Source organism: Tupaia chinensis, unplaced genomic scaffold (assembly GCF_000334495.1).
Source record: "Tupaia chinensis unplaced genomic scaffold, TupChi_1.0 Scaffold000591_1, whole genome shotgun sequence".
Taxonomy (NCBI): domain Eukaryota; kingdom Metazoa; phylum Chordata; class Mammalia; order Scandentia; family Tupaiidae; genus Tupaia; species Tupaia belangeri.
Genome location: NW_006160107.1, coordinates 2,552,033 through 2,573,128, shown reverse-complemented (window position 1 = coordinate 2,573,128; position 21,096 = coordinate 2,552,033).

Below are 21,096 nucleotides of genomic sequence, written 5' to 3'. Positions count from 1 at the left end.
TTCAAGCAGGAAGGATACAGAGAGGAAATTACGTGAGACTGGAAAATGAACATGGTCGTGGCCCTTTTCTCACTCAAATTGACGGCGAGGAGCCTCAGCTCACGTGGATTCTCGGAGGACGGTCTGCAGGTGAGAGCCGTCCCACCTTCAGCTGCAGCCAGCCTGACCACAAATCTCGTTCCTCCTCGTTCCTTCACCCCTTCCTCTGCTCCCTGCGAGTGCCCCCAGTGAAGTGAAAGTAATACAGCCGAGTCCCAGGGCTTGCTTTCTGGAGGACCCAGTGCCAACACACGCTCCTAAAAGGGGGCCTGGACTGAACAACACTAGAGCATCTTTGATATGTAAAAGTATGTGGTCCTAGTAAAAATAATAATAATAATGTGCTTTCTAAAAGCAACTGCCTCTCGGAGGAGGTAAGATAGTTTCCCCTCAGGCCAGCAGGTGCAGTGGGGGTTGAGGCACTGGACTCCCACAATTGTGGTTCGAGTCCCAGACTTGGAGACTTGCTTTCTCAGCCTCTCTCTCTCTCTCGTGAGCATACATGCAAATTTAAAATAATAATTATAAAATTGAATAAATCATTCTTTTAAAAAATAAGTATTTAAGATTCTCCTCTTAAGAATATTCTTAGTGGGCCAGCAGGTAGCATAGGCTTTAAGGTGCTAGACTCCCACATGGTCAACTGTGGTTCAAGTCCTGGCCTTGGCAACTTGAAAAATCAAGCCGGGCACATGTGCTTGCATGCACAAAATCCTGAGGGGAAACTGGAGAAGTGATTGTGGCATGGCTCATGCCTCTGGCAAGTGATTTCTCACTTTCCCTCTTCCTATGTCTCTCTGTCTCCAAGTGCATGTGCCCTGTGGCAAAAATAGAAAAGAAAAGAATATTCCTAGAAGCCAAGATCTATTGCTACAGACCAACAGAGGGCCTTCCGAGTTCCTTTGTTTCGCTGCCACTTTGTTGATTTTAATGCTTCTAGTTTTTCTATCCTGGTGCATTTGCTCTGATGGTTTCATTGGGCTGGAATATATTCTAGAGTAAGAATTCTGGCATGTTCTCAAGAAGTGTTTCAAAAAACAGGTCCCGGCACCAGCAGTTAGCGTAATGGCTGTGTCGCTGAACTCCCACGTAGTTGACCATGATTCGAATCCTGGACCCAGTGGCTAAAACTCATGCCAGGTATGTGTGCGTGCGTGCCCAAGATCCCGAGAGGAGAATGGAGGAGAAGGGATTGCGACGTGGCCCTCCCCCCTGGGGGGTGATTTCTCGCTTTCTGTCTCAATGTCTCTCTCTGTCTCTCTGGCGAGTGCATGTGCCCTATAGCAAAAATCTCTCTCAAAAAAAAAAAAAACTGCATGTCCTAGTCTCCAAATGGGTTGGCTATGAAGAGATGAAGAGTAACCATCGATGAAGGCAACGGGGAAGGAACTTCTCTTCCCTTTTATTTATGGAATTTCCAATAAGCAGGCACAGCAGACGGCCAGGACCAGGCACAGGCAGGGTTCGCGAGCAGACGGATGGTCACGGTCTGATCTACACACTGCTTGGCTCAGAGAACGACGCCCGAAGGACTGGCACTTGGACGTGCCGACTGGTTGAGAAGGCCCACCACCACGCTCTCCCGACCTTCCTGCAGAATCCCCACCGGCTCTCTGTCCTCCGCTTTGATCCTCTTTCTCTCCTGCGGTGCAGGGCGGAGCTTTACTCTGAGCCTCCACTACCCATTAAAGCCTGGACCCCGCAAGGAGGAAACCACCCAAGGTTTCACCAGCTCAGGAGTTCGGTGAGGAGGACTGAGGAAAGTCAGTGCACCTGACGGATCTTGTCACCAGCTACTTTTCGTCTCCCAAGCCCTCCCAAGATCCTGAAGAGAATCACTTACTCACCACTGCCTGACCATTGCACCATCCCGTCCAAACCCGTTTTCTCTGAGTTGCCTGCACGCCTCTCCCCTCCCATGTTCCTCTCCTCTGCGAAGAAGATGCAGAAGCCTCGACCATCAGGCCCCTGCTTGAATTCGCCTTCTCGGCGGCCCCTACACAAGTACAGACAGGAAGTCAATGCGAAAGCCTTTTCTTTCACCAGATGCCTGCTGCCGGTGATTCTCAGCAACTCTTCATGTGGGAAGAGAAGTTCCCCGACGGTGCCCGACCCGTGCCTCAGCACCCCCAGATATCCAGAGGGGGCTCATGGGAGGGGCACGCTCAGGGCTCCCAGGTGCCCCAGGCATCTTCTCTTTTAGGGATCACCCTTGCATTTTCGTCTCACATTGGGCTCTGCTGGAAGGAAGGCAAGGCCTCTAGTCAGCTGCAAGTGCCTTTGGCAGGCAGGTAGGAAAGTAGAAAGTGTCGATGGAAAAAAAGAACCAACTGTAAAATGAATAATGAATAATTAATGCGCTTTATTTCCAAGCCAACCGTGTGACCTAGGCCGGAGAAGAGGCATACATGCCTTTTCTCGGGGTGATCATGGACAGGGGTTCCTTTTTTGTTTTTGAGATTGACAGACAACATTTAATTAGAAGATTTCCCATTGGTCTGGCCCAAAAAGGCGGGACATGTAGAAGGGGGGGGCTTGTATGTTATAGGTGGGTTCCACAAACTCTTAGGTCGGTGACTGGAAGGGAAGATCCCTGTCTTAGTTAAAGAAAGGCTTAATCTACATCTCAAAGGTACTATGCCAGGAACAGGAGGTAGGACGAATCCTGTTAATAGAAAATAAATCGTCTGTTAATGTTTGTGGCATGACTTCCCCAGTCCCCTTTTGAAAAGATTTTGGAAAAAATAGGAAAAGTAGTCAGACTTCTGTCCACAAAAGGGTTGAATCTAGTCTAGCTGGTCCTGGGGAGAGGGGACACGTCCCAGTGGGAAATTGTCGGGATAGCAGAAAGATTCCCACTTGGAAGCAGAGAAGAAATGGGGGGCTGCTTGATCTTACTGCAGATGGCTGACTCACCCAGGGGTGCAATGGACAGCCCAGACGTTGTAAAAGACCATGACATGCTGTCTCTGGACCACCTTAGTCAGCCCACCCTAAATCCTTTTCCTTTGAAAGTTCCTAGCCTCCACCTCTGCCCACTCCTCCCTTGGAAAGTGAATAATAAACCTTGTCTATCCACTTATCTCTGAGCCTGTGGATCCTTTGACAGCCAAGACACAGGTCACTCTAACAAGCTCTGCATATTTCAGTCACCGCCTCTCACCTGGGGGTGCTGAGGTGACCCCAGAACTCAGCGATTGCTTGGGAAAAGCACAGGGACCTCATGCATGGCAAGCACCTGTGAATGGCGCATGGAATTCCTCACAGAGGAGGCTCCTTCTGAGGAAAATAATGCTAAGGTTATAAACACTCAGAAATAAATATTCTAAGTCTTCAAAGAATGAATCTCTGAGAAGGAAAATAAAGGAAGAACAAACATGGCCTTCACTCCTCAAAGGTAGTAAATACTCAGGGGATTTTTGTTGTTGTTGTTGTTTTTATCTTCAGAAATGGCCCATCAGGCCGACAGATGGCGTGGTGGTTAAGGGCGCTGGACTCCCACATGGCCGACAGCAGTTGGAGTCCTGGACCTGGAGGCTTGCTTCTTCTCTCTCTCTCTCTCTCTCTCTCTCTCTTTTTCTTTCTCTCTCTCACTCTTGCTCTGTCCCTCTCTGGTGGAATTTTTAAAATAAATAAATATAATAATTAGTTTTTAAAAAGGCCCATCAGCTCTGATAATAAAGCCATGTGACTTAACATAAATTGATTTCGAACAGTTTTCACCTGTTGAAGTAGCTTGGGGATTTTTCCAGAGTGCCTATAAAATCTAAGGCATAAACTAGATTCATTTGTCCAGAATTAAACCAAAATGTACTTGTCTCTAGCATTTAGTGAGCCATTTTCCACAAAAGGGAGACAAATCCCAGTATACCCAAGAGTCCCGCCCGCTCTACCAGCACCGGCAGGCCTCCAGTGGGCTGGCAGGGACATTGCTAGTCAGTGTAGACATGCTTGGTCACACAGCAGGGACTGTTACACAGGTCTGCCTTTTTCTCCCTCCCTGACGATTTCTCTCATTATTAAACTTTTTTTGTTTTCATTCCTCCTTGACCAAAACTCAGGTAAATTCATTTATAATGACATAAATTTATAATCAGATAGTCTAACAGTCTAGCCCTCTACACATAATGAACAATGGGTAATTTAGTACCACTTCCAAGGACACATGCATGATTCGCCCCTCCAGTGGGAAAAATACGACAACTATGGGACTTGCTAAGCAGTAGGATGAAGGGGGTCTGGGGATGAGGAAGAGTTCAGCTGCCACATTCCCAGAAAATAACACCTCCAAGTCATTATCCGACCCTGCTTTCACACTGGCTTATTGCCTTTTCTGAATGACAAAGACCTAGCTGACTGTTTTTGCAAAAGAACTGCAGAAGATTCAGTAAGAAGGATGTATATTTTCACCCTGCTCTGGGAAGTCTTGACAATAAGAAGGGAAATGGGATTAAGCAACAGCCTTTTTGTTATTAGAACCTCCCCACAGGAGCTTCCTCCTTCCTCTACCTCCCTTGTGGGCCGCAAGGTTCAGAAAACTAAGTCACAGAGAGCCAAGCTAATGGGAGGTCAGAATCTGGGCCAGGGGCCCAAAACAAGCAGGGGGCACCAACAGGCCATAAAGAGAGAGATGGATTTGGTACCAAGCCAGTTGTTTGTTGGGCTAGAGGCTCTCTAAGGACTCTTTCAGTCATGGAACATTCAATACTTATTAAGACCGTCTACACTGGGGAGAGGGACACAAAAAATAAAAAGATAAAATGGTTTTCAGTCACTCAAAGCCCAGTAGAGAAGCTCATCAGCCCGAGAGAGAGCAGAACTGGAGGGAAGAAGGCCGGGCCACCATAATCGGTGGAGAATGCTGACTGGGAGAGGAAGGGCATGGAGAAAAATCCCTTCTGAGAGCTTCTGCTTTTCACTGACTCTTAATTTGAAGTGAAATGGTCTTGATATTTATAAAAAATTCTGTTATCTGATTTTACCTACAACGTCAACGGTCCGTGTGGGGCTATTTGAAGCTGGGAATACCTGTTACAGTGGTCTTTGGATTTGCCATCTCTCCCACTGCCCTTTTTCCTCCCCCTTTTAAGTCAAATGTGTTTTACTTTTTAAAGAAAATGTCTTTTCCTCTTTTTATCGTGCTGCCTCGATCTCCCTTCAGAAAATGTTACCATTCCTTCATCGCATCGCACCCTGCCTCCGAGATGTCACCGCATGGCCGTTATTCAGCGTCTTGCGACTGTTCACAGTACTTACCCGGTTCCTTGCACATCTGTTCACAAGTACATCGTGCACGCTCTAAAAAGCTAAGCGCGTTTTCGGATACCGCCATTCGTAGTTTTCTGCGATGCTAACTGTAAGGAGTGGATGCTTTCCCTGTCACATATATGTCCTGGTTGATTCTGGAGTATTTTACTTCAGAAAACAGCTGCATGGGGTAAAACAGCACGTAAACCAAGTCTTCGCCCGCAGTGAGTGACATGCTTAATTACTGCTGGCTGTGGTCCCTTTAGCTACAGAGATAACCTCTGATAATTAAAACCACACATACACACATATATATATAGCGTGCTTTCCAACACACATCATTTCTAAAATGCAAGGAAGTCAGTGATTCTCAGGGCTGTCAAGTCCACGACCCTCTGCTTTCCGGTGTAACTCCGGTAGACAGTTCAGGTTTTATGCCTGGGCTCCGTGCTAACGCTCCTCTCATCCGCACTCCTGACTCGTGGAAATGACCGGGAGCGGTTGCTAAGGGAGTGGAGGGCCAATCAGTGTGCCTAACTGGCTGGCTTCCCAGATGCTCCTGCCATCTGTTGGAAACGCAGCCCAGTAGAAACAGAAGGTAGACTCAGAAGTGCATTTTTCCTCGTGTCTCTTAAAAAGTGTGTTTACCATGCTTTAATAATTAGCCGCATAAGCAGGCTTTAAGTCAAGGCCTCAGATACTAAAATAAACACGGCTTTTTCTTCCCCCTGCTGTAGAGAAGCTTTGCACCATGGTACACTTAAACAAAGCTTCCAGCTCTTTGTCCCTCGGCTCCGTAAAATATGACGTTGCCCATTGAAAGAGTAAGTTACAGAAAGTAAAATGCAAAATGAGAGAGCAGTTTTCTCAGAAGGAAGAGGTCAATTAAGACAGAAGGAATGAGAGGAGAAGCAATTCGTGAGCAAGACAGGAACTTTTTTCTCTCACCAATGATGTGTAGCTCTTGGTAAAATCATTGTTAAAATTTAGATCAGTGTAGAAGAACACAAATTGATGCATGGCATGCATACTTGGTAGGGATTTTTTTCATTATTCATTACATTTTCTGAACCATAGGGGATATAAAAAGCCCATTAGGAGGCCAGCAGGTGGTGTAGGGGTTAAGGCACTGGACTCCCAGGTGGCTTTCTGTAGTTCAAGTCCCAGACCTGGCAGCTTGCTTTCCCTCTCCCTCTCTCTCTGTCTCTCTCTAGTGAGCACACATGCCCTAGAGGATATTTTAAAAACAATAACAAAATTGGGGACCAGCAGGTGGCATGGTGGTTTAGGGCACTGGACACTCCCACATAGCTGACCACATTTCGAGTCCAGGACCTAGTGGCTTGCTTTCTCACTTTCCCTCTCTCTCTCGGTCTCTCTCTGGTCAAATTAAAATAAATGAATGAATAAATAAAATAAAGTAATTATTTTAAAAATCCCCTGTTTTAAAAATAATAACAAAATTAAAATTTTAAATTAAAAAAAGGACACAAGACCTCACTGCTGCCTAGAAATATCTGCTAAATCCATACAAATAATCAGAACGCTGCAGCAAGTAGTTTTCAAATTTTGGGGTGCATCAGAATCAATACAGGTTTCTGGCTGAAGTTTCTGATTCAGTACTTCTGGGTTGGGACTCAAGAATTTTCCCTTTTAGGAAGTCCCCCAGTGAGGGGAAGCTGCTCTAAGACTATAACGCTCCAAAGGTAAGAGACTAAGATTTCAGGGAGGGGAAAGAGGCGTGCAGACTAAGAGCAGCCCACTGAGGACCGTTCAGTTTTAGAGCCGAGTGGGACGTAACTGTCAGGGAGTCTACACGTAACCTCCTGCCAATGAACAAGTTATTAACCAAAGCCCTTGGGAGTACCCTGACCTGCTCGGAGCTTCTTAGTGGGCTCGTCCCAAACAGGGGCAGGTAAAAAGCTTGGCTGCTATTGTTAAGCCACTTAGACCCAAAAAAATACTTGGGAAATTTGACCACCAGAATGCAAGTTGTAGTCTCTGTGGGTCGTTCCCCCTTTAGAAAGAATTGGATCAATTCAAGAAAGGGAGGAGGGGACGAGGCTGGATCTTGAAAGGTCAGGCCCGTGTGGACGGGGAGGTCAGTGTCCTACCCACCTTCCTCCATCTGGAGAGGGCCTGGGGACTGCGGGAAGACTGAGAATGCAACAGAGGGAAACGCAAAGACATGAAAGGTGACGGTGATCTTAGGGGGCGTGTAACGTCATGTCTTTGCGTCCCCTCGACTGTCATCAAGGAAGCTAAAGCCCCTCTAGTGAAGACCCCATCTGTCAGGCAGAGGCCCCGAAGCTGAGAGCAGAAGGCATCGTTTCACTTCTCAGGAGAGGGTTAAAGAAGCACCGGAAAGCCACGACCCAGAGATGAGCTTTAATGAAGGAAACCAGACAAAAGGTTGAGAGTTTGGCAAAGTACGCCCAGAAACTTGTAGGCTGCTATTTGTATATTTACTTATATATTAATTAAATATATATTAATAATTAATTTAATTTAATTTGTTATTATTTGTTTTTTAATTTGACCAGAGAGAGAAAAAGAGTTAAGGAAAGTGAGAAGGCAAGCTGCCGGGTCCAGGACATGAACTGTGGTCAGCCACGTGGGAGTCCAGCGCCTTAGCCACCACACCACCTACCAGCCTCTAATTAAACACATTTTTAAAGTTTACCTACTTATTTCCTGAGTGAGAGAGACACAGATACAGCACCCCGACAGAGTCTTGACTCAGCCATCAGTCTCCAGCCACTGCAGGCCGGGACCACGGGCACGCATGTCCGCATGTACTCAGGGCGGGGAGGTGACAGGAGGTGACAGCAGCAGCCTTCCCACGGGGGCCTGCCTGGCAGAGTGCCACATTTTGCCACGGCACCACCCCAGCCCCAATCAAACGTCGTAATAAAGCATGTGTACCACGTTTGTCCGTGAGATATGAGGCACGAAGATAACAAGGCCATCTGGCGTAATGTAGTAGATTTCCCAAATAAAGTCAGAAAACCATAAAAAACACAACTGAGCCTGAGGGCAGGGAGCAGGTTTGTCATTAAATCTCTGGCATGTGCACACAGTAGGCGACCCGTTATTTGGTGATTAAAGTTCCTTTTTTTTTGAGAGATTTTTCACTATAGGGCGCGTGCGCTCGCCAGACAGACAGAGAGACAGAGAGATAGAAAGCGAGAAATCACCCCCCGGGGGTCATGGCCAGGCCGCAATCCCTTCTCCTCCATTCTCCTCTCGGGATCTTGGGCACGCACGCACACGCGCCCGGCGTGAGTTTTAAGCCACCGGGTCCGGGACGCGAACCGTGGTCGACTATGTGGGAGTCCAGCGACATAGCCATTACGCTAACTGCTGGTTCCCTACAGTTCCTTTTTAAAAAGGCCAGCCTACTTTACCCCAAAGCAAGAAAACAAGGAAGGGGATAGGACCTTTTTTAAGAAAAAGAGTTGGGAAATAAGACTCGAACCCCTACGGGCCAGCTGAGACAGCCCTAGGAAGGAAAGAGAAGGCTGGAGGGAGGGGGAATGGAGGTGTGCAATGGAGGGGTCCTCCTCCAGCCACGCCCCTGCTCACGCCGCCTGGAATTTTCCTCCAGCGTGGTCGTGTATCCATGCCTTGGAAGGCTCTGGCAGTGCCTGTATTAGGAACAGCCTGGAAACAGCCCCTTTACCGGGTAAAGTGAGGCCCACGGAGCTGGGGTTCAAGGCCGCTTTTACTTCTGGGTCTTTCCCAGGAAAGCGGCAGAAGGGCAAAGCCTCACTTGTAAGTTCCATAGCTCCCGGTGCTCCGCGTGTTCCCAGGAGCCAAAGGAATCGGCCAAAGCAGGTGACTCCCATGGGAGTGGGCCCCGACCCAGGCCAAGGCCGAGTGAAGGGGCCGGGAGCAGCACGGTTATTACGAAGGGTGGCGCCATCTTCGGAAGAGTCATCTCCCTAAAATATATAATAGCAGGATGTTGCTGTCCTCCCCTTTTTAAAAAAGTATTATTTATTTATTTAATTCCACGTGTTATTTTTTAATTTGACGAGAGACAGAGAGAGAAAGGGAAAGCAAGAAAGCAAGCTGCCAGTTCCAGGACTCCAACTGCAGTCAGCCATGCGGGAGTCCAGCCCCCTAACCACAAGCCACCTGCCGGCCCATGGGGAGACAGAGAGAAAGAGGGCAAATGAGAACGCAAGCTCCCAGGTCTGGCAGGGGAAACACCGGCGGCGGTTGGGGAGTCCAACGCCCCAAACACCGGCCCTGGTCCTGGGAGGTTGTTGCTTTTACAGTAAACAAGGCCTGCTGCCTCCCACCCCGAAGGTGCGTTACGTGGACTGGTGAAACCCTGTAAAATGCCGCTAGAGTGGCAAAGTAAGAAATGCCCCCGCGTTACAAACGCAAGGATTCGTTCACGTGGGAAGAATTGCGCACCGGTCAAGGCTCGTTTTTCCACTAATCAACCATTACTTACATGTTGGTTCTGCATGAACCGCACGCCCCTCATGTAACTGCACAGCGAAGGGCGAGCAAACCCATCGTAAAAGTTCCCCCTGCCTGGGCCGGGCGGGCTGTGCAAACCCGCCAGGAGAAGGCCGCAGAGGCTGCCCCAGCTCAGCCCTCCCTGAGCCGTTGCATGTCCTCACTCAGCTCACAGACAGGCAGCCCTGGCTGCATTGCCATTTCCCTGCCATTCTGAGAGCCCCAGGCTCTCCGGGCACACCTGTGCACAGTAATGGCGCTCACGGCAGGACACTGGCCTGTCTAGGGCCCGAGGAGACAGGGGTGTGGCAGCTCCGGCCCCAGGGCTTGAGCTGGTCCAGCAGCCTGCCTGGTCCTGGCCACCGCCCGGTTCAGAGCAGGCTGGGGCGGCCGGAGGCGGGCAGTTCCCGGGAGGTCTGCTGGAGCCCAGGACTGCTCAGGTCACCCAGAGGGCATCCGTCACATCTCGCTTAGTCCCCGCTATGCCCCGAGAACTACCCGCAGCTCCTTGCATCTCTCACGGGCCGCGACCAACCCCGAAACTGGAACAGGATGCTCATCTCCGCTCAGTGTCCTACGCAGGAGCCCCACACCTGGCGAGCCCATGTCTGAGGAGGCAGCGGGGCCTGTGTCCTGCCTGGCCACCATGCAAGCTCCGGAGAGAACGGTGAACACCCCTCCAGCTACTTCCCAAATCACTCTTTGGCCCCAGTAGCCCCGAAGAGGGAGAATTTAAACATGCAATTTATGTGTACTTTGAAATTTCCAGACAAACCAATTTGTGTCGCATTTCACGGATATATTGAAAACCATTAGGGAATTTAAAGTAGATATTATTATTTGCCCTGTATGACAACTCCATAATTGTGTATTTCAGTCTATTTTAAAGGGAAATGTGTATTCATTTTAGGTTTTTGGTATAGGGCACGTACACTTGCTCACAGGAGAGAGAGAGAGGGAAAGTGAGAAGTCAGTCCCCCCGGGGAATGGCCGCACTGCAATCCCTTCTCCTCAGGTGTTCTCCTCGGGGATGTATGCGCATGCACCATCATCGGATCCAGGATTCGAACCACAGTCGGCCAGGTGGGAACCCAATGTCTTAACTACGGCACCACCTGCTGACCCCAAAGGGAAACATGTTATAAATATTATGATAGGCCACTGGATAAAGCACACTGTCCAGTAGGTCTCCATTGGCCACCAAGGAAAAGAAAGAGCAGAGCAAATTCCAAAACCACATATAAGGAGCTCTCTGAACTGACAAGGCGTCTGCGGAGATGTAGCCCATGCCCCTCAGACCTTGAACAAGTTAGAGGTTAACCCAGGACCAAAATAAAGCACAGGACGCAGGCCCCAGGCTGTCCGGACCTCCAGGCTCATCCTTACAGTGTGGTTCCTGAGGGTAGAGAAGGCTCGCTTTATTCCAAGAGCATAGCAGCCTCATGGCAGAGCCCCCAGGCTCCATGGAAGTCGCTGAGCTGCCCAGAAACTCCTCCTCCCGTGTCAGCCAGAACTGATCTTCAGTGGATTTGACCGATTGACACTCCTTCTTACGTATTTTCTGCATGCGTCTGCATCGTCCACTTATTCCTGAAACGAGACTTTGCACCCATCACCTGCAGTGCGGACTAGCGGCAGTGGGAGAGGCAGAGCCACGCTGTAGCCACAGCAGGTACACAGGGGACTGAGCTTGGCCACTGCGTGCCCACGCCCCGTGAAGAAGTCACTCCGATTCGCTCGCTAGAGTGTGGTGAGCAGGACTACTCCAGGCCCATAGCTCCAGTACGGGATCACCGCAATGGGGGTTTGCGTGGAAGAGGCTGGATCAGCACTGAGCACAGCACGGGCCAAAGGCCACTTACTGCCAAGGAGCCAGGGGAGAGGAAGGAAAACCCCAGAGGCCATCGGGATGGAGAGAGTCTAGCTAAACCAACACCACGGGCTTCTTGTGAAGTCAGGCCAGGGTGCTCAGATGTCACCAGGGTGGAGAGATGAACTCAGTTAGGTACGTTACAGTCGTAGCATATTGAGGGCAGGAGAGTTCTTGCTTAAGTGACTTGGCAGGGTTCTCGCGCAACCTGAATTGTATAAGAAACGACACCAAGGGGTCACAGCAGCTTCGGGAGCCCGACTCGTGTTTATCCACGTGGAGTCTGTCACCCTCCAGGCCAGCTCTACTTCTGTGGCTACCTGCTGCTCCTTCCTCTCCTCTCCCCCAGTAATACTCCCTTCCTCTGACGTTGTCCCCCTCTGCCCAGAGTCCTTTAACCTCGGTTTGGGAAACCAGAGATACAAGGTATATAAAGAGTACACAAAGCCTGGGATTCAGGGTCAGCTCAATACGCATTTGTGGATGGGAGAATGAATGACAGAAACAGAGACCGTATTCTGAATGATTTTGTGGACCACCTGAAATGGATAAGCAATCTGGATGGATATATTTAATACATCTAGAAGGTGGCATGGTGGTTAAGGTGCTAGGCTCCCACATGGCTGACCACAGTTCAAGTTCCAGACCAGGCAGCTTGTTTTCTCACACTCTCTCTCTCTCTCTCTCCCTCTCTCCCTCTCCGCCCCGACGACCTCTGGGGTTTTCCACCCTCTACCCCGGCTCCTTGGCGGTAACTGGCCTTTGGCCTGTGCTGTGTTCAGTGCTGATCCAGCCTCTTCCACGCAATCCCCCATCGCGGTGATCCCGTACTGGAGTGACGGGCCTGGAGTAGTCCTGCTCACCACACTCTAGCGAGCGAATCGGAGTGACTTCTTCACGGGGCGTGGGCACGCAGTGGCCGAGCTCAGTCCCCTGTGTACCTGCTGTGGCTACAGTGTGGCTCTGCCTCCCCCCCCCCCTGCCGCTAGCCTGCACTGCAGGTGATGGGTGCAAAGTTTCATTTCGGGAATAAGTGGACGATGCAGACAAGATATGAGCTCATATGTCCTATAGCAAATTTTAGAAAAAAAATAACACATAAAATTAAATAATTATTTAATAAGGCTAGAAAGTGTTGTATCATGAAGAACTAAGTGCAGAAGAATTCCCTATGTTGAGCCTGTAGGAACTGTGGAGTAGCATGGAAGGTAACAGGTCAGCAATGCTAAGTTTAAGTCCGGAAGCACAGCGGCTCCATCCAGCAGTCCGAATACCAGCAGCAGGGGTCTCACTTGACAGGAGTGAGGTGCGTCAGAGAAGCCAGTCACCCACCTGGGATGAGAATGCCTAGACTTGCAGACTCTTGTCACTGGCTAGCTCGAGGCATCTGGGCAAAGCCTTCCCTGAGGTTTTCTGTCCCTCAGAAAATAATGCACCAGCTGCAGAACGGCATGGTGAGGGTGACGCAGGGGGGCCATGCCAGGCTCTCCCATCAGTGATCTCTCAATAGATATCAGCCGTCCTTGTTGCCCTTGTGCTGCGAACCGTTCTGCACGCGGTCTCTCTCTCTCACAGGCCAGGGAGTCGTTCTGCATGCGGTCTCTCTCTCTCTCAGCCCAGGGAACCGTTCTGCACGCGGTCTCTCTCTCTCACAGGCCAGGGAGCCGTTCTGCACGCGGTCTCTCTCTCTCACAGGCAGGGAACCGTTCTGCACGCAATCTCTCTCTCACAGGCAGGCCAGGGCCGGCCTGTGCCTTTGCCAAGGGTGTACATTAATCTCCTCAAGTCCCTGCACTGATGGTTCTCCTGGCAAGACCTCCCTGGGTGGAGACTGCCTGGTTAATGACACTTGATTTCACACAGCTGCAGAGGGACCGATGTGGGTACAGTCCAGCAGCCCACGATCCCCGGTCTGGAGGGCAGGGTTCTTTGTAAGGAGGGAAAGAATCGGGGAAACATGCTACACAGCGGAATATGCAAGAAAACCCCCAGAGATCTGGGTGGACGCAGAACAATTAGACGGGCACTTAGCTGCAATTACCTTCAATCACCCAGATAAAAACCATCGCAAAGTTTGAAGTGGAAAAGTTGGAATGCAGAATGTATGTGTTAACTCCTGTGCTAAGGTCTCACACCCTAGAGGGAAGCTCAGCTCTCCTTCTGAAAGAAGAAATTAATCTATGTTTGTTGAGTACTTTGATAATATGAATCACAATTATGCCTCTTAACCAAAGGAATATTGATTCTAAGGGGTGATGGTGAGTAAATCTCTGTAGAGGGCCGTCATTTCAACTCAATGACTCTCACTGACGCTGAAAGCTTTACATTAAACTAAGCCAAAGGCAGATTCAGAAAACAATGTTCAAGAATTTATTTCAGAATGGATGAATTAACAAGAAACGTAGTAATAATTTCATAAATCTGTCTTGAAAGAAAAATTGGCCAATTTATCGCCTTTTAAAAGGGAAAAGATTGAAAAATCTCCACTGCACATGCAGTGTTTTATACTTCTAAAAATTAAACATGGGTAGAGCAACTTTTTTTCTTTATTTATAGAAGAAAAGTAATTTAGGTGATATAAAAGTTTTCCAGTTCAAATCTAGAAACAAATTTAATCCCAAAGTAATTGAGTAAGATTTTTAAATATTTTAATTGTGCCCTTTTTTTAAGGGTTTTGCCATAGGGCACGTACACGTGTCATAGAGACAGAAACCGTGAGGAACAGTGAGAGGACGGCCATGCCACAATCCCTCCTCCATTCTCCTCCTTAGCTCTTGCACACACACACACACACACACACACACACGTGTCTGGTATGACTGCCAAGCCACCAGGCCTGGGACTGGAACCATGATTGGCCATGTAGGAGTCCAGCATCCTAACCGCCGTGCCACCTGCTAGCCCCTAATCATGCTTGCTTTTAACAATAGGAAACCATTCAAATGCCAAAAAGAAGACAAGTATGTACTGTGATCTTGTTCCTGTCTCCAAAGGGGTGACTTTGCAAGCACTCCAGAAATGCTAAGTGAGAGCTGCTACAGTCTCACACAGGACTCAACGGCAGAAATGCAGAAGAGACTCATCATTACTGAAGGAAGCTTCCAGCTGTGGGCAATTACAGATTTAACATATTAACAATGAGAGCCTTCCAAACACTGGGGAAAAGGCAATTCTCAGAACTTACAGTCTCAGTAAAAACAATGCTGTAATCAAACTTCTGACCCAGAGCAGCCATGAAATAGTTCTGTTGAAATATCAGATGCATTGGACTCTGGGTCCCATGCAACAGAGTCTGGGACCCACGCAGCGGACTCTGGACCCCACGCAGCGGACTCTGGACCCCACGCACCGGACTCTGGGTCCCACGCAGCCAACTCTGGACCCCACGCAGCCGACTCTGGGTCCCACGCAGCAGACTCTGGGACCCACGCACCGGACTCTGGGCCCCATGCAGCGGACTCTGGGACCCATACAGCGGACTCTGGGTCCCACGCAGCGTACTCTGGGTCCCACGCAGCCAACTCTGGGTCCCACGCAGCACAAGCTCAAACATCACCCTGAGAAGCAACATGGCTCTTTAGGGTTCCACAGCCCTGGAACCCTAGGAAATATCTGCTGCTTACCTCAGCCGAAGATGGAGGTGGAAGAATGATCCACTTCACTCCCTCAAGTTCACATGCAGTTAATGGAATTCCCAAGGTAAATTCCTGCCTCTAATGCTTGAGCTAGTGTTTTCATTTCCTTTTTCTTTATAGTAATACTCTCCACTTAAGTGATGATTAAAGGAGGCACTTTTTCTGAGTTATTTATCCTTTATTTTGGTGTCCCTTAGTCCCCATCAATTACTCATGAGCACAGGTAAAATAAAAAATAAAACAAACTATAGGTAATCCTAAACGTTCCCGGGTTTGAGCTGTTGATTCAAATAAATGTCTAAAATTCCTGATTTGGAAACAGTTATTTGGAATGTACCCACGTATTTCACGTGGAGCTTTTAAAGCACGGCTTCTCTGCATGTGGGAGTGCAGCGACATCACATCTGCTCACACGCACGATCGCTGTGACACTCCTACTTGTTGGTAGAATCTAGCTTTCTCACTGAACTACTGAGGGAGTGGGACATTTATTAGCTCAGGGGTCTATTCCATCAGTCATTCAAAAATTCATTAAAGTAATATTCAGTCTATGTTTGAGGCAGGAAAAGGTTAGAAAATGGAAGCGGACAAGGGGCCCAGAGCACCTGCCCACATGGCTAGATGGAAAAACTGTGGGGCAGCGAGTGTCCTGCCCAAGGTAACGTGGGTGGGAGAGTTCCAGCGGGGACACTACCCGAGGAAGCCACGCTGACACAGCCGGCGCGATGGGCACGGCCAGTCACAGCCAACATAGCCGTGGGACAAGCACTCCGGCCACGCTGACAGAGCCGATGCGACAATCATGGCACGGCCACGCCCGACATAGCCGATGTGACGATCGTCCCAGCCACGTCTTTCATAGACGGTGCGATGACCACCCCGGCCACGTCCAACATAGCCAGCCAATGCGATGAGCATGGCTGGCCACATCTGCTAGCACCGATGAGATGAACCGGTCACAGCCGGGACCCTGGAGCCACCTTCACCCCTCACACTCCTCCCCGTGGCGAGTGTCCTTTTGCTTTTGCTTAATAGACGTCTCTTTGCTTTGCTATTGGCGCGTCTTGTTCAGTTCTCTGTCTGAGAAGCCAAGGACTTGGAAAGACACTACAACCACGGCAATCGCCCCATGAATTTAAGCCATCAGGTCCTGGACTCTAACCGCGGTCAGCTACATGGGAGTCCAGTGACATAGCCATTACAACACCTGCTAGTCCCGTCCTCACGACATTGCTAATGCTCTGATGTGCCCCCTCTCAGCAACGCTGGGCACGTCGAAGATGTGGGAGCTGGATGGCAGCTGAGACTTCAGAAACCTTTTGTGAAGAGGAGACTTCCTCGGGTAGGGGCCACGGTCCTCTCATTTCAGGAGCGAGGTAGCTGGTGAGTTTTCTCCTTTCCTGGGCCAGGTGTGGCCCGGTGGCTGTCCCTGGCCATCAGGTCCAGCCTAGTCTGTCATATGTGCACCGCCACACGTCTTAGTTTCCCAACTAAGTGTTCTGTGCTCTGCCTTGACTATGGGGTCGCATCGCTCCAATCCAGGCAGTCTCCATGGCAACACTCTGGCTTTCAACTCAGCAGCATTCATGGAACATGAGAGGAACAGGGGAACATCAGAGTTTCTGCCTCTCCCCACCGACTGCCCCCCTCCAGATTCATCTCACTCACCTTCCGTGGGGGATTCTGGAATCTCCCACCCCCCGTCTCCCGAGAGTGGAAGACCTCACATCCTCCTCCTCCTGGACTCCACCTGCACCCGCAAGCCTGAATGATAATGAAAGGTGGGGTGTCTCCTTCACACAGTAGGGCAGTTCTACAACTGGGGAGACAGGATTCAGGACACGCCACCTCAAAGTCTGGCACGCTGGCATTTGAGGAAACAGCAGAAGCAGGGAGGGCTTCTCTGGCCTCCCACCAGCCTCCCCTGAAGCAGGGAGGAAAGAATTTCATGCCTTCATCTAAAGAAGGGCATAAGACCTCATTCCCGAGGGGTGTCTCTAAGCTGGGAGAGAGGGCGGAGACAGAGATACAGGGAAGAATTTAAGCCAACGGGCCTTGCCGAGGCCCCCACCCCAGTTTACTATCCTCGTGTCACAGTTTACGCAGCCCGACTTCTACGTGACTGGCCACTCTCCGGCCCTCGGCGTGGGAACTCAGCTTTCCTGTCTTACTGGATCTTTTTAAAGGGTTTTGCCATAGGGGACATGCACTCACTGGAGAGAGGCAGGGGGAAAGTGAGAAATCACCCCGGGGGTGTGTGTGGGGTGTTTGGGTGCACGCACACACGAACCTGGCGTGAGCTTCAAGACTCCAGCCTTGAGCCACAGTCGCCCATGTGGGAGACCAGTGTCTTAACCACTATGCCACCTGCTGGCCCTGAGTCTTCATTTTGAAGAACCCCACGTGACCTAAAATTTATATATACATTTTTTAAAGAATTATTTTACTTAACTTTATTTATTTATTTTTAATTTGACCAGAGAAGGACAGAGTGAGAGAGAATAAAAGTGAGACGTAAGGTGAGAAAGCAAGCTGCCAGGTCCGGAACCATGGTCGGCAGTGTGGGAATCCAGCGCCCTTAACCACCACGCCAGCTGCAGGTTCCTTTGAAATGTAGATTTTTAAAAAATGTTGCATACTTTTGTCTTGTTAACCTGTCTCTTCTTACAGTGGTCTAGGACAGGTAAGGAAATATTTCCTCTCCTACAGGAGGCTTTGCACTAGTAACGTGTAATATGAAACTTTAAAACTAGGTATTGGGTTCTTCCTCCGGGTGCCCAACCACCTGGCCTTGCTCCAGAGATTCAGTAACCGCTGGGGTGGGAAGTCCCTGGGCCAAGTGTGTAATCCCTCTTACCTTCCCCTTCCTCCCACATGGTTGCTCTTCCAACTGGGAACAGCGTCAGCAAATCTCACAAGGGCAGGCGGAGAGCCCGGGTGAGACTTTGAATCCCGAGGCCCAGATTCCAAGCTCCTGTATCTGGGGCTCCTGGGCACCCAAGTTTATTTTCTACATTTAGAAATCCTTCTAATGGTGTTTCATCAAATACACCACTTAACCTTTTCTTATTATTTTTAAATTTTTAAATTTAATTTAATTTATTATGATGATTATTTTAAATTTACTATAGAGTACATGTGCTTCCCAGAGAGAAAGTGAGAAAGCAAGCCACCAGGTCCAGGACTTGAACCGCAGTCAACTATGTAGGAGTTCAGTGCCTAACCACCACACACATGCTGGCCCCTCACTTAACCTTTTCTATTCTTTTATTTCTTTCTATAAAAGGGAGGGCTTAATAAGTGTTCTTTCTGCACAATAGTGTCCTTGCAAGAATATGATTTCCTGGGGTAGAAAGCATTTTGCAGATGACAAAGACAGAAAATGGAAGCATCTTCCCATTCAAAATGCAAAACTGGGTGGCCAGCAGGTGGCATAGTGGCTAAGGTGCCAGACTCCCGCATGGTCAACTGAGGTTCGAATCCCAGACCAAATGGCTTGAAACTCACACCAGACATGTGTGCGTGTGTGCCTAGAATCCTGAGAGGAGACTGGGGGAAAAGGGGTTGTGGCATGGCCATCCCCCTGGGGAGTGATTTCTCACTTTCTGTCTCTCTATCTAGCTATCTCTCTCTCTGATGAGCTCACACACCCCTACAGTAAAATCTCTCTCAAAAAACCAAACAAACAACCAAACAAACAAACAAACAAACAAAAAAACCTGGTGTGTTCCATACTGACTGGACGCGGGCAAAACTAGTTGGGTGACCTGGGCATTCAATACCACACTCCACTTGCTGTTTTACCGGAAGAGGATGAATCTTTGTTTTAAAAGACTTTGAGCCAGTTCACTACAGATCATCCACTACCGCACTATAAAGTCGGCTTTCTAGAATCCTTTGAAGCTCGTCTCCTATACTTACATTTTTTATAAGGTTCTGTCAGAGGACACGTGTGCTAAGCAGACAGAGAGAGACAGTGAGAGGGAAAGTGAGAACTCACCCCTTGGGAAGATGGCCACACCACAATCCCTTCTCCATTCTCCTGGCATGATTTTCGAGCCACCCTGTCTGATTCTTGAACCGCGGCCAGCCATGTGAGAGTCCAGCACCTTAACCACCACACCACCTGCTGGCCATGTCTCCTGAAAGTCACCATTAAACTAGAATTGAATATCCACTCATCATCTGTATGTTTCATTGGTTTGCTACTAAAAAAAAAAAAAAAAAAAAAATGGCTTCAAATCAGGGCTTCAAATGAGAACTGCTGTGTCATCCGCTCGTGGGAAGCACAAGGGGAAAGTACAGGTTGAGCACCCCTGACACGAGAGTGCAAAATTCAGGATGCTCCGAAACTCTGAGTTCCAGCACACCACGAGTGGCAAATTCCACACCTGACCTCATCTGCCTGCAGTTAAAATAATGTGACACAAACCACATCAAGCCACCTAGGGTGTGTGCATGAATTATGCATGAAACATCCATGATTATTTGTTAGACCTGAGCTCCAGCCACAAAATAGCTTATTTTGTATATGCAAATATTCAAAATCTGAGAAAAAAGAATCTGAAGCCCTTCTGGTTGTAAGCATTTGGGAAAAGGGATATGAAACCTACAGTAAATAATTCAAAAAGGACAGATGTTCTAGGAAGCCTGTGGAGGAGGTAGTCCTAGTTCTGGTCTGAAAGACGCCTCATCTGCAAAGAAAGCCAAGACTTTGGGACCAGCAGTTAGCGTAATGGCTATGTCGCTGGACTCCCATGTAGTCAACTGCAGTTCGCGTCCTGGACCCAGTGGCTTAAAACTCATGCCAGGCGCATGTGTGTGCGTGCCCAAAATCCCGAGAGGAGAATGGAGAAGGGATTGCATGGCCATCCCTCCTGGGGGGTGATTTCTTGCTTTCTGTCTCTATGTCTCTCTCTCTCTGTCTGGTGACCACACGTGCCCTATAGCAAAAACACCTCTCAAAAAAAAAGACTTTGAGACTCGCCACTCTAGTCTGTTCTAAAGGTTATGTTAACAACAAAACATGGAAACATGGGGACAAGCAGGTGGTGTGATGGTTGTGTTGTTGGACTTCCACTTAGTGGACTGCACTTTGAGTACCAGACCCAGTGACTTGAAACTCATGCCAGGTGGTGTGCGTGCCTACCCAAAATCCCAAGAGAGGAACTGGAGGAGAAGGGATTGCGGTGTGGCCATCCCCTCTGGGGATGATTTCTCATTTCCTGTCTCTCTGGCAAGGGCACATGCCCTATAGCAAAAATTTCCCTAAAAAAAAAAATGTGTTATTCAATTCTATATACTTTTTTTCTGGTTAGGCTTCATATCACTAAACACAGAATTGAGAAGAAATTTTTCAATTTTATAAAAATTATTTTATTTAACTTTATTTATTTATCTACTTAAATTTCATCAGAGAGGGAGAGAGAGAGAGAGAGAGAGACCACCAGGTCCAGGATTAGAACCCTGATTGGTCATGTGGGAGTCCAGCACCCTTAACCACCAAGCTACCTGCTGGCCCGCTGAAATTTTTCAATTTTTAAGAGAAAAAAGCTTTGGTTATTTATCAGTGTTCCCTTATAAAAATGATTATATGATAGGCAACTAAAATATATAATTTACTAAGAAAATTATGATTTACTAGTGTTAAAAACATATCGAGATGAATGTACATACTGTGTATTTGCTTGTCACAGAGGCAAAAGAGAAAAGAAAATCATTGCTTTTTAAATTATCTAAGTCAATACTCTATTTTCTAACTAAAAAAAAAAAAACAAACAGTATTAGGAAGGAGAAATGTCTTTGGGCCAAGCGGTGGGGGAAATGGTGAGT